At 39.5% G+C, this 13,616-nt stretch overlaps 1 pseudogene; it reads left to right on the top strand.

Annotated features, from left to right (window-relative positions):
* The first annotated feature begins 2,036 nt into the window (after positions 1-2,036).
* LOC129883925 (5S ribosomal RNA) lies at positions 2,037-2,154 on the top strand (annotated as a pseudogene).
* Positions 2,155-13,616: the final 11,462 nt, after the last annotated feature.

The raw sequence follows: 13,616 nt of genomic DNA, 5'->3' as shown, positions 1-13,616 counted from the left end.
TTATACCCGCAGGTACAAAAACAGGTTTTGGGAGTCCGCCAGCTTAGGATTCCACCCAGCCAGTTTGGAAGAAGCTCCATTGATTTGGAGCCAAGTTGTAGTACCAAACCTCCTATGTATATATTTGTTTATTCAGGGGTACAACGGGGGCCCTGTCCCGCCATATGTTACTATTAATGTTCTTAGAGGTCCGTAGACATATGTGTAGGTTATACGAGTAAGTTCTGTTCAGTTATGTCTATATGATATATTGTAAATATAAAGATATTATGGCAGCCTTATCGACTGGCACACCCTTTCATGATAAGATACAAATGAAAGAGGCAACATGCATGAAAATTCTATGACCCACTGGGGTTCTTATGTATAGTTCTTATATTGATTGTTACATCCGCTAGATAGTATACGGGGGCCCAGGTCAGACCCCAGTCGCGGCCCACAGGGTTAGGTCATGATAGAAGTGGTATCAGAGCAGTTCGTCCTTAGAATGTCTACAGACCGTGTCTAGTAGAGTTTTGATTATCGATGTGTTGTGCGCCATATCTATAAACAGGAGGCTACAAGACATTTAAGATGTTTCCTTTCTTTCATTTCTAAGGTCGTGCGATAGAGCCGAGTCATAGGAAGTGGAATTCCTTATACTAACCTCTGATTTCAGATAAAGGACAACGTCGATAGAAGAAAATGACTGATGATATGGGAAGTTACAAAGCACACAGGTAAGCCAAGGCATGAGAGAGTTGTGCCAAGTATGGTATGGAAATACGATTGACATGTAAAGTCAGAAATTGAAAGGAAAAAGTAGATAAAGTTGAAAATTGAAAGGAAAAGTGGACGGAAAGACTAACAGGTATAGTTCGAATTAGACATGTCAGGTAAGTCCATCATTTTATACTATTGTTGATATTGGGCGCCCTGTGAGGATGCAATATGATGTGATATGATACGTATATATGTATATTTATACATGCTGGCCCTGTGAGGCACTGTTGGTATTTTCTGGGTGCAAGTTTGAGATAGTAAGAAATACAGAGGAAACTCTGCTCAAATTTTCTATGAAATAGAAAGAGAATGAGATACAGGGTTGTAGTATATCTTGAAAGGTCGTGTCCACAATAATGATGAAATTTAGATAAACTACAAGTATGGATGACCTCGAGAAATAAGTTAATTGCTGAATTGATAGCAATAGAAACTGGGAGGTTGATATTGATATGGTAAACTGAAGTTGGAAAAGACTTGTGACCCTAAGAAGATGATTTAAGGAAGACTGATAGATCTGGATAGAATGATATAGTAAGATACCGACTGAATTGATATTGTGATATATACGTAACAAAAAAGGAAAGGACGAGAAATCTCCTCTATAGTGCAATAGGAGGAAACTTGAGGGTAAGTAAGAGAAGAGAAAGCAAGTGTAACAAACTAGACTGTGAGTGCGTGCCGGTACAGTGAAATATGTAAAGCAAAATAAATTAAGTGGAAGACAGAAAGGCAAATAGTGAATGAATAAGAAAGACTTACACAGATTTATAGGGAATGTTCAGAATAAAAGGTCAAGTGGTATCCACTTGAATAAAGCTAGTATTATGATGAAGCTTGAAACACAGATCATCAAAGTATAAGTGCTCCCGAGTGGAGAATTTGAACCAATTATGAGCACGAGCTAATTACTAATTGGGATGAATGAAATGTGGCTTTGAATACACTGCTACATTAAGGATATTATTCGAGTCCCAGTATTCAAGACTAGAGTTGGTACTGTAAATTGAGGGTTCTAAGCACCTCATGATGGTATTAAGGTTTCATACATGGGTAACCCAAAGTATAGGTCATGTAAAGGAAAATATGGAAATAATGCAGTATACTAAATAGGTTAGAAAGGACTCCTATGCATTTAGAAAGTTAGAAATAAACATGGATACACCCTAAAGGGGGGAAGTGGACAAGAGAAATATAAGCATAAAAGAAAATCAACTGACGCTATAATGTGTAAATGGGAACGCTTAAACTTCAAACGAGACCCCACAAGGGATGGATGCGATCATACCAACACTAACGCACCGGATCTTATCAGAACTCTGAAGTTAAACGTGCTTGGGTAAGAGTAGTACTAGGATGGGTAACCCCTTGAGAAGCCCTATGCGGCTGTGATATGAGATGATATGAGTGTATGTATACGTTGGCCTTGCATGACATTGTTGGTAAAAAGAAGTATTGTGTATATGTGACTCCTCCGTGAAAGATGATAAGACCCTTTGAGATAGGGAATGTAGCTTTGCAAATATAACTGATGCAACTTATGAATAACGGTATGCCAAGAGTAAAACCAGGTGATTACTCGATAAATGAAGTCGGTAGTAGCCATGTAATTGCTATATTTGAATACATTAAGGGAAGGTATAAGATGTTTTGAAGCAAAACCTTTAAGGTACAACCAGTACTAAGGACAAAAGCTATAGTGGAGCCGTAACATCAGATGAAGGAAGTAAGAAATGATACAGGTTTACGTACAGACTAGTATGGCAATGCTAAGGCATCTTCTGTGATACTTTAAGCTCCTACACATGTTCGTGTAAAGGGTACAATATGATATATGGTAAGAGAACTGGAAAGAAGAAATGGAAAAGAAATATCACCTGTTCTCTATACCTATGGGTAATCGACCCTCTTAAATTGACTATATGGGTTAATAAGAGGCCTTTGGATGATAACCAATACAGAGAAATCTTGAAGCACTCATAAAACCTTATGAGGCTAGTTAACATTCGAGGATGAATGTTCTAAAAGGGGAAGGATGTTATACCCCGTACCTTTGTGCTTCAAAACGTCTTCTTAAGCTTCTTGAAAGTTGTCCCATGACCGAGATTATCTATCTATAACATGATTAAAAAATTCTAAGGAAGGGAGGAAGTGACGACCCTTAAGAGTGAAGGTTGGAAATAGGTCTATAAGGATTTGAAATGAGTTGGAGGCCAAGTAATGAGTCGTAGGACTCGACTTACTTGCGTAAGCTATCAACTTGGATGTTTTATGTACTTAAGCTATTGGAGTACGTGTTGAGCTTACGTAGAAAGGAATACATAGACTATTAAAGTAAGACGAGATTACGAACCCACGAAAATGAAGCAAGCAGGTGACAAGTAGGTGACACACCTACTTGGTCTAAGTAGGTGACCCACCTACTTAGGATAGACCCTACGCTGCCATGTGGCAGTGTATGATTGGTTGCATGGCTTGAGATGGCACCCTAGAGGGATGACACGTGTCACCCCTAGGGAATGCCATATGTTACATCCTAGGGAAGGCTATATATACTTAGTCTTATGACTAAGCCTTCATTTTCCATCCTTTTTACACTTAGAAAAAGATGAGAAACATTCAGGAAGAGAGAAAGGAGCTACGGCAGCCATGGCTTTGAGGTAAGGCCTCCGTTTTTGATTCGTGAATTAATTATTTAAGGTATCCTATGGTGATATGAAGGTGTTTAACAACATAAAATTTATCATTAGGGAAAAGAGGAGGTTTTTGTTCTTATTAATAGACCCATTTTTGAATGATATTGCTGTTAATAAAATGAGTATAACGCCTTGTGTAAGGCTTCATTTCAAGTGATTCAAGATGTTTTGGAAAGCTATTTAATAGGGATATAATTTTTATTTAGACTCTAAAACCCAGTTTTGCTTTTCTCTTCTCGAAAAAGGGTGGTGAAGCATGGGGGAGCTGCTGCCCATATTTCGTTTTAGAAATTCTACAAGGACTGCTGTTGGTATTTTGGGCATATCGTGTTGTACAAAATTGCTGTAGGGGTGATTTGAAATTCTATGAGACCCTAATACACATGTATATAACTTTAATTGAGGACACAAATCCTTTTTCCCTCAATTACCCCTTCGAAACTAAGCGGCAATACAAGATAGTAGGCTGTCCAGAATTCACGTTTTGATAATTTTTGGAGAGTTTGACGAGTTTAGGTTAAGGTAAGGGTTTTACTTTCAATTTGGATTTTATGGTGTAATTATGAAGTATATTATATGTTGTGTAAGTGGCTGGAAATAGGCAACTTCCATAAATATGCTTGACGATTCAAAACAAACCAAATTAGAGTTGCTATAGTTAAATTGTAGTTGAAGCAAGGTGTTGTGCTTGTGGTGTGTGGCTGCAGGTGCATGGTGATGTGTTTCAGGGCCTAAAAGTGTTCTAAAATAGGTGGTGAAGCTACTGGTTGAAGCCACACGACCCTCCTCTTTGTACAATTAAAGGTTTTACGAACTAGAAACTAAAAACCCTATTTTGATATCGTAGCTTTGAGCGAGTCGCTTGGAGTTTGTATTATGTAATGTTGAAGTGAATTGCTTGTATATATGTTGTAGGTTGTTGTTGTTGGTTGATGTATTTCTTAGGTATGTAGTTGGAAATTCGGATAGGGTATGTTATAGGGGAGGTGCTGCCCGATTTCCGTTAACTTTCTAGCTAACTAAAGAACTAGTCGAGGAAGCGAGCGAGGAAAGGAGTTCTATGAATACTCATGTATAACTTAAGATGCTGAAAAGTCTAGGGTTGTTGATATTCATATTGCTTTCGTGTTAAATATGTTCAGAGGACGAAGAGGCGAATGCGGTAAAGATTAATCCATAAGAGCTATGTAAAGCCTATCTTTGCTTTCTTTTGGGCATATCTTAGATTTAAGTGACAAATGATATGTGTATGAAGCTTGGGGTAACTCTATTCATGAGATCTGAACATGATTTATAATTCGTGCTCACTTCTGAATGTTAAAACTCTTAAAGTAGTTAAGTGTTACACCCCACACTTTTAAACTCGGAATGTCTCCTAAGTTACTTAGACATTATCATGTGAGCCGAATAGGCTACGACACTATCAAATGACTCTAAGGAAGGGAGAATGTAATTCCCCATAGTAGAGAAGGTTGGAAATGGAGTCATAAGAATCCGGAAGGAATTGGAGGCCAAGTAATGAGTCATAGGACTCGATTTACCTACGTAAGCTACTAACTTGGAAGTCTTACATACTTAAGCTATTAGAGTATGTACTAAGCTTGAGTAGCGTGGATTACATAGGCTCTTAAAATAAGACGAGATTACGAACCCACGAGGGAGGAAAAAAAGTGACACGTGGCAGCCTAGGAAGGTGACACATGGAATCACCTCAAGAAGGCAGGTGACCCACCTGCTTGGGGTCAAGTAGGTGACCCACCTGCTTGGGGGGAGGTGGACCCCACTTCCACGTGGCAGCACCTTAGTGGTAGCATGTATGTGTTGGCCCAAAGGGGGCCGAACACGTGTAACCCTTAGGGGATGACACGTGTCACCCCCGAAGGCAACATATATCTACATATATTGTGACTAAGGACTTCATTTGTTGTCCAAAAATCAGCCAAAACATAGAGAGAAAACTTGAGAGGAAAGGCAGCCATGGCTTTGGAAAGTTAAAGGTAAGTTTCTCGATTTTTCTTCATGAATTAATTATTTACGATATTCCTCAACCCCGTGAAGATGTATATATGTATTATACGATAGATAAGGAACCATCTCTTCATCTCTACATCTAGAAATGTGAAAGAAAGAAGAGGAAAAACGTTGGAGGCAAGAGAGAAATGGCTACGGGTTTGGCTATTGGAGGTAAGCCTCCGAGTTTCATTCTGTGAATTAATTAATTATGGTATCCTGTGGTTATATAAATATGTTTAATAATGAGAAAATCCAATTTGGGGAAGCGAGGAAGTCGTACAAACAGCCCGCTCAATATCATCGCGTTTGAAGAAGTTCCGAGTTGCGATTTGACAATTTTGGCCAATTTCGGGTAAGGTAAGGTTCCTCCTTTTAATTTGGAATATATTTTGTTGTTATGGAGTGTTTTACACTCCCTATAGGTGGCTGGAAATGTTAAAATGGCATAGAAACACTTGACGTTCGGAATAAACTAAATTGGAGTTGTTATAGTTGAATTGTCGTCAAAATAAAGTATTGCTCTTGTGAGGTGCTGCTGCAGGGGTGTGTCTTGTTGTTGCAGGGTATTAATATGTTTTAAATGAGGTGGGAGAGCTGCTATTTTCAGCCACACTACCCCCCACTTCGTACGGTTAAAGGTTTTGCAAAATGGAAACTAGAAACCCTATTTTGATATCGTATTTTTGAGCGAGTCGTTTGGAGTTTATGGTTTATATTGTTGGTGTGAATTGCGTAAACATATGTTGCAGTTTGTTGTTTTTGGTTGGAATTAGTGATTAGGGATCTAATTGGAAATTTGGATAGGGTACATTATAGTGGAGGTGCTGCCCAATTTTCGTTAACGCCTTAATTAATTAAAGAACTAGTCGAAGAGACGAACAAGGAAATATATTCCATAAATACTAAGGTGCAACCTAAGATGCTGGAAAGTCAAGATTGGTTGATATTCATATTACTTCCAGGATGAATAGGTTCAAAGGAAGACGAGGCGAATGTGACAAAGAGTGACTTGTACGAGGTATGTGAAGCTTTCTTTTTGCATGTTTTGGAATAAGTACGTAGAGCTATCTTTCTTTTCTTTTGGCATGTCTTAGATGTAAGTTATGAATGATATGTATGTGATATTTGGGATTCAATCCATTCTTAAAGCCCTGAATATAAGTCGAAACTCTAGTTTACTTTTGATGTTAGGACTCCTGCAATAGCTGGGTTGTTGCCTTTAAGTCTTCTATGTGATAAAAAGTAGTACATGTAAAGCCTATCTCTTCTTTTCTTTAGAATGACTTAATTTTAAGTAAAATGATATATGATATGGGTTTATAGGTAATTCCATTTATAATCTCTGAGTGTAACTCGTGACTTGTAGTCACTTCTGAATATTAAGAGTCTTAAAGTAGTCAAACTACTATTCTTGAGCCTACTATATAATGAATAGTAAGTGGAGGTACCAGCTTCTCTTTTTAAAGGCTCTGAAATGATGAATGGCTTTGATTGCATAAGTTGAGCCTTTGACTAGATAAATTGTATTTCTGATTGCATAGACTATATTTCTAATTGTATAAATTTTGTGGCATTATCTTGATGCATGTCTGTGATCCCTGAAGCCCCAACTGATGTAACCCTAATGACATCTAAAGGGGTACCTCAGATAATTACTTCCCTGGTCTTCAGGTGACGGTTCACTTGACTGTTTCATCGAGTCTCAAATAATGACTTAGATGTATATAGTTTCTCACTACTCTACTCGTGCATACTGTAACCCATCCTTCCTCGAGTCCCACGATGGGCCGGGAATGTTATTGTGCGCAGTTTTACTACTTCTTTCACCGTGTCCTTGGCTGGATGTGTACAGTTCCACGTACGAAAAGACAATTCCGTACGTGAGGTATGATATATGTTATATGTTATGACGATACAATTATTCACCGAGTCCCGGGCCGGCTATAACATGATGGTATATGTGGCGAAATAAGGAAAGAACACCGAGTCCTTCCTTAGAGGGCCGGATACAGTATGTATGTTATGAAGGTACGCTATAGATGTACACCACTCCATTCACCGAGTTCCTCACTAAAGGGGTCGGATACTTTATGTAGGCATGTATATGAGATTAGAGTGATACATTTGTGACCTTGAGCCCCGTAGTGAACTGGGAGTAATACAATGACATACATGATAAGATTATACCATGTACGAGGATATTATACCATATGCGATGATATGATGAAATGAAATACATGATGGTACGATGACATGTGAATATGAGGAAATGATTATGACACCGAGTTTACTAGCGGGCTGGGCATAGCATATGATGATGTGTATGGTTACGTGTCCTAAGGTGCAGGCATAATAATTTGTTAATTGTTATACTTGTCCCCTGCATCCCTACTTCAGTTATGGTCTCAGTTATGTGTTGTTATGCCTTATATACTCAGTACATATATCGTATTGACCCCTCATACTTCGGGGGGGCTGCGTTTTATGCCCGCAGGTACAAATGTTCATTTTGGAGATCCGTCAGCTTAGGAGTTCCTCTTAGCCAAGTTGGAAGTGCTCCACTATTTTGGAGCCTATATTTTGATACCAGTCATGTAATATGCATATATTTGTACATTCAGGGGTACGGCGAGGGCCCTGTCCCACCATTTGATGCAGTTATTATTCTTAGAGGTCTGTAGACAAGTGTATGTGGGTTATTTGTAAGTTTGTTTCAATTCTGCTCATATAACTTATTGCAAATATTTTCGTGGTATGGCAACCTCATCGGCTTGCGTGCCCTTTCCTATTATGATACAGGTGAATAAGGCTACAGGTTTATGGAATTTTTTTGACCCATTCGAGTTGTGTATAGTATCACATCAGACACGGTTCAACTTAAGTATAGCTGGTAGGTACACATATGGGGGTCTAGGTCGGACCCTTGTCGCGGCCTACTGGGTTGGGTCATGACTAAAGTGGTATCAGAGCAGTTCATCCTCAGAGTGTCTGTAAACCATGTCTAGTAGAGTCTTGGTTATCGATGCGTTGCGCGCCACATCTATAAACAGAAAGCTACAGGACATTTAGGATGTTACCTTTCTTTTACATCTGAGATCGTGCTATAGATCCGAGTCATAGAAAAATTCCTTATACTAACCTTGGATCTTAATAGAAGGACGATACCAACAGAAGGAGGTAATTGATGACATGGGACATTATGAAGCACGCAAGTAAGTAAAGTAAAGGCACGGAAGATATCCATTGGGTAAGGTATTGAACTAATATTGAAATGTAAAGTTGAAACCTGAAAGGAAGACAAACAGGAAGTGCAACAAATGCAGTTTGAAGTTGGACATATGAGGTAAGTCCAGTATTTTTATATTATTATTGACATTGAAAGCCCTGCGTGGCTGCGATATGAGATGACATTGAAAGCCCTGTGCGACTGTGACATGAATATGTATATATATGTGTTGGCCCTGTGAGGCATTGTTGGTATTTTTTGTGTGCAGGTTATGGGATAGTACGAAGTGTAGAGGAAACTCTGCCAAAATTTTCCCAGATCGGGAAAAAGGAAATGAAACATAGAATTTTGATATGTTTGAGAAATTGATACCAAGTACCCCTACTGTGTTTAACTAAAGCTGTAAGAGGTATCCTTCAGGTCGCCGATAAGGGGCACCCTTTTCACTGGAAGAATTTTATTTCGGAGGAACAAAAGCTTATTTAAGTAGTAAAATTCAGACTACGGTATCTCCAGCCGTATTCGTACTGTAGGAAAAGAAACAGAGGGCTCAAGGTGAATGATAAGATGTCCCGTGAATGAGTTTCACTCTTTTTGAAAAGTACCTAGCCCCAATTCCTAATTGTAAATTAGATAAGTTGGTTATAACTTGAGTATAAACTTGGAAGGAGACCAAATTGGGCAAATATTAAAAGGAAAGTACTGTGATGTTTAAGAGGTTCTAATTTCTTCCAACAATGGTTGAAAAATGGTTTACGATAACAGTTTATAGTTCTCCACCAACTAATTGGGGAAAGAACTTCTAATAGAAGTACCTCAAAAAGATGTTAGGAACTGAATACGAATATGAACTAAAAGAGGGATATCGATATGTAAGTATGAATTGAACAATGTGATACAAGTATACAAGGATAAAGTGAGACTGCTAATAAGGCGCCCTTGGTAGAGGCTAAATAAGTTAAAAGCCTGCGTTGAGAACGCAGTAAAAGCATGGAGCTTAAGATACAGAAAAAAATGATGCATGTACACAACGTCACCCCAAAAATGGTGGAACCCTTAAGGGACGAGGATGGCAAACTTAAGGAATAAATAATGCAACTCCTATTCGCCCCAAGAAGAAAAGGATATAGGTTGGGATAAAGCTACTTCTTCAAGAAAACCTTAAATAGTTATCGTCGGAATACTAGCATTGCCTAATTGGAATTGGAACAACTACAGGTGCTAAGTAATTCTAGAAAATGGAAAAGTAGAAGGTGGCCTTGGACGAGTTGTTCCCTGGGTCATATTATTCAAGTACTGATTAGTAGACAAGACATCACATTAGATATGGAAAGGTTCTCGTCGCTTCATAATTTAATCAAGGCCCCGCACACGGATAGTCAGGTTATAAAAAAAATACAGATAGATGGAGACATAATACAGTATCATGTAGATTGAGGAAAGAAATTGGATGAAATTACGATGGGATATGGAGATATAGAGCAAGCCATAAGCGGGTGAAGGTATAGGCACCCTCTAAAGGGGGAAAGTCAATGAGAAACTAGAAAAAGTAGGAGGCAATTTATATGGAAATATATTTGAGATGGACTTCTAAACTTCAATAAAATATTTTGCCAAACCAAGTTAGAAAGGTCCAGAAGCCACCAATAATTGGATGGAAACTAGAATACTACATAGGACAGTGCTAATAAGGTTGTGATGAGACCTTGAACAACATAACACTAGAAGGCGGCGGCGTATATAAACAAAAAGGTGTAACTATGAAAGGATATCGACCAACTCAAGAGACATTACAAAGGATAATGACAGCTTGCTAGATCAAAATGACCAAAAAGGGATATGGTCGTGGTGGAACTAAAGATCTACCCCTATGCCGGTTGCAAGATAACAGAGGGAAAGACAAGGCGAAACCTCAAGACTTGCGGGACAACGCTGAGGTAAATCTTGGGCTAAGTTGAGTGCCCCACACATTATGGCAGGGATTACAATAAAATGCGACACGAAGACTTCCCAGGGAGGTCACCCATCCCAATATTACTCTCGCCCCAGCATGGTTAATTTCGAAATTCTGATGGAACTTAATGTGTTAGTACTGGTATGATCGCGCGAGATGGAAGAATCTGAACTAGCAGTGGAGAAACGACATAAGATTATGTTCCTGGAGTACTATACGTTACGTGGGGGGTATTGTAAAAAGGATTTAAGCAAGACAAGAAGGATTAGCTAACTGCTAACTGACGACGCACTCAAATGCCACAGCTCTTCAACATAGAACTAGTTAATGAGAGGAAAACCACAGAATGACTATATGGGCCAGTGGGCGAGGGAACTTCGACACCACTTGGCATCCAACTCTGAGGGCGAGAAAAAGCAAAACCCAAAAGTTAAGGGTACCAGCTAATGTAAGTTACGAATGGCAGGAAGTGATACCCAAGGTCGAAAATTCCACTGTGTGACCCGGATTACAAGACTCACTTTGCACTCCAGCGCTAGATGACGCTAGAGGGAATGTTACTTGTGGATTAACGATATTAGCCCCTGCTCCTTTGATAAAAGGCTACCTACTCAGCCGGGAAGGTGTAAAATTGTAGGATAAAGGAGTGGTAGGACCTTACGGAGTCCCCATAGCTATTATCCTAGGTGAAGGAGCCTAAGTTATAATTAACTACCGAGAGATGCAAAGATAGGTTAAGCCAAATTACCGAGATGGAATTAGTACTATGGGCAAGGTAAGATATGAGAACTAACGAGGTAGTGCTGGGATATTTCTTGTACCCTCTCATAATCTTGTAAAGGTAAAGAATGACACAAGATAATGGGTCTAGAGGATTACAAGCGGGGGTAAGGGAAATTGTGAAAGAGTTTAAACAAAACTGGCAGAACTAGCTGGTTACTATAGGATGGCGAGTATATACGCCAAAATTCCTTCGAAATTATACCAGATCATGCTAGAAAAAGCACAAAACGACTACGAGAGCCATTATATGAGAGGACTACAACATTATTCAGTAGCCAACCCTAAGGATTAGAAAAAAAGGGGAACCCAAAAGATAGAGTGCCAGTTAAGGTTCTGAAAAGAGTTGAGAAGGACTATACGAGGCTAACGGTTCCCAAATTATCAACATCGTTATGAACCTATTTTATACTTTGTAAGAGTAGGGTGCTATATGGGTTATTGTGAGTAGGCTAGTGAATCAACCCATTTGCTTCCAATCAAGAGCACGTATGCAGCTAGTATTAGGTGGAGTTATACAACATGGAGGTAGTAAGGTTCCGTGAGGTTTCCCCAGCTAATATCTCAGATAGAGGGACTTCAATTATGGTTAACATTTAGAGATCAGTCCAAAAAAAGATCAGGAGCACAGATAGGTCTTCGTACCACATTCTTCCTCAAGCTACTGAACAGACTAAGCATACTATTATATGGTTGGCTTTAGGAGCAACTGAGACGATCGTCCACCACTTATTAAGGTTACCCACCATAATGTCTACCACTCTGGTATCCCAATGGCTCCGTACAAGACTGGTAGAGTAAGACGTGTAATTCCCCTATTAGATGGGTAGATGTTAGAAAGACAAAGCTAAAAAGGCCCCGACATGATTAAGCAAGCTATTGACTAAACGCCCATAGTCGGCAGGAATGATATACAGATAATCGACATCGACATACAGAGTTTAAGTTGATGATTGGATGTTCATAATAGGGTCACCTAGAAAAGGAACTTAACCCAGAATATTTTAGACTGTATCAAGTTATTCGTAAGGTGGGCAACGTGGCTGGTAAGTTGAGCTTACCACTTCATTTGGAAACTATACGCCCAGTCCATTAGATAAGAATGCTTTGCAAGGGTACTGACGGGTCACCCAGGGTATATTCTATGGATGGTGTCGAGAAGATGGAATCTTATGAGGAACAACCCATCGCCATCTTAGATCGACAAGCTAGAAGATTGTGGACTAAAGACGGGCCTTCCGTCAAGATACTGTGATAAAACCAAAACTAGAAAAACAGTGACCGGGGAAACTGAAGAGAGCATGAAACACAAGTATTCTCGCCTATTCCCGACGTCCGTAGGTTACTCCAATTCCTGAAATACATATATTAAGTACTTGTATGGAAGTAGTATGTGTTAGGGAAATAGCAAAGAATCTCCTTACGGTCTGTATAAAGTTCTAATGGAAGTTTTGTTTAACATTCGGGGATGAATGCTCTAAAGGGGGAAAGGATGTTACACCCCACACTTTTAAACTCGGAATGTCTCCTAAGTTCCTTAGACATTATCATGTGAGCCGGATACGCTACGACACTATCAAACAACTCTAAGAAAGGGAGAATGTGATGCCCCATAGTAGAGAAGGTTGGAAATGGAGTCATAAGAATCTGGAAGGAATTAGAGGCCAAGTAATGAGTCGTAGGACTCGATTTACCTACGTAAGCTACTAACTTGGAAGTCTTACATACTTAATATATTGGAGTATGTACTAAGCTTGCGTAGCATGGATTACATAGGCTCTTAAAATAAGACGAGATTACGAACCCACGAGGGAGGAAAAAAAGTGACACGTGGCAGCCTAGGAAGGTGACACGTGGTAGCACCTCAAGCAGGCAGGTGACCCACCTACTTGGGTTCAAGTAGGTGACCCACCTTCTTGGGGGGAGGTGGACCCCACTTCCACGTGGCAGCACCTTAGTGGTAGCATGTATGTGTTGGCCCAAAGGGGGCCAAACACGTGTCACCCTTAGGGGATGACACGTGTCACCCCCTAAGGCAACATATATTTGCATGTATTGTGACTAAGGACTTCATTTTTTGTCCAAAAATCAGCCAAAACATAGAGAGAAAACGTGAGAGGAAAGGCAGCCATAGCTTTGGAAAGTTAAAGGTAAGTTTCTCAATTTTTCTCCATGAATTAATTAT

Source organism: Solanum dulcamara, chromosome 3 (assembly GCF_947179165.1).
Source record: "Solanum dulcamara chromosome 3, daSolDulc1.2, whole genome shotgun sequence".
Taxonomy (NCBI): domain Eukaryota; kingdom Viridiplantae; phylum Streptophyta; class Magnoliopsida; order Solanales; family Solanaceae; genus Solanum; species Solanum dulcamara.
Note: the sequence above shows the minus strand (reverse complement) of the source record. Positions and strands in the feature narration are given on the sequence as shown.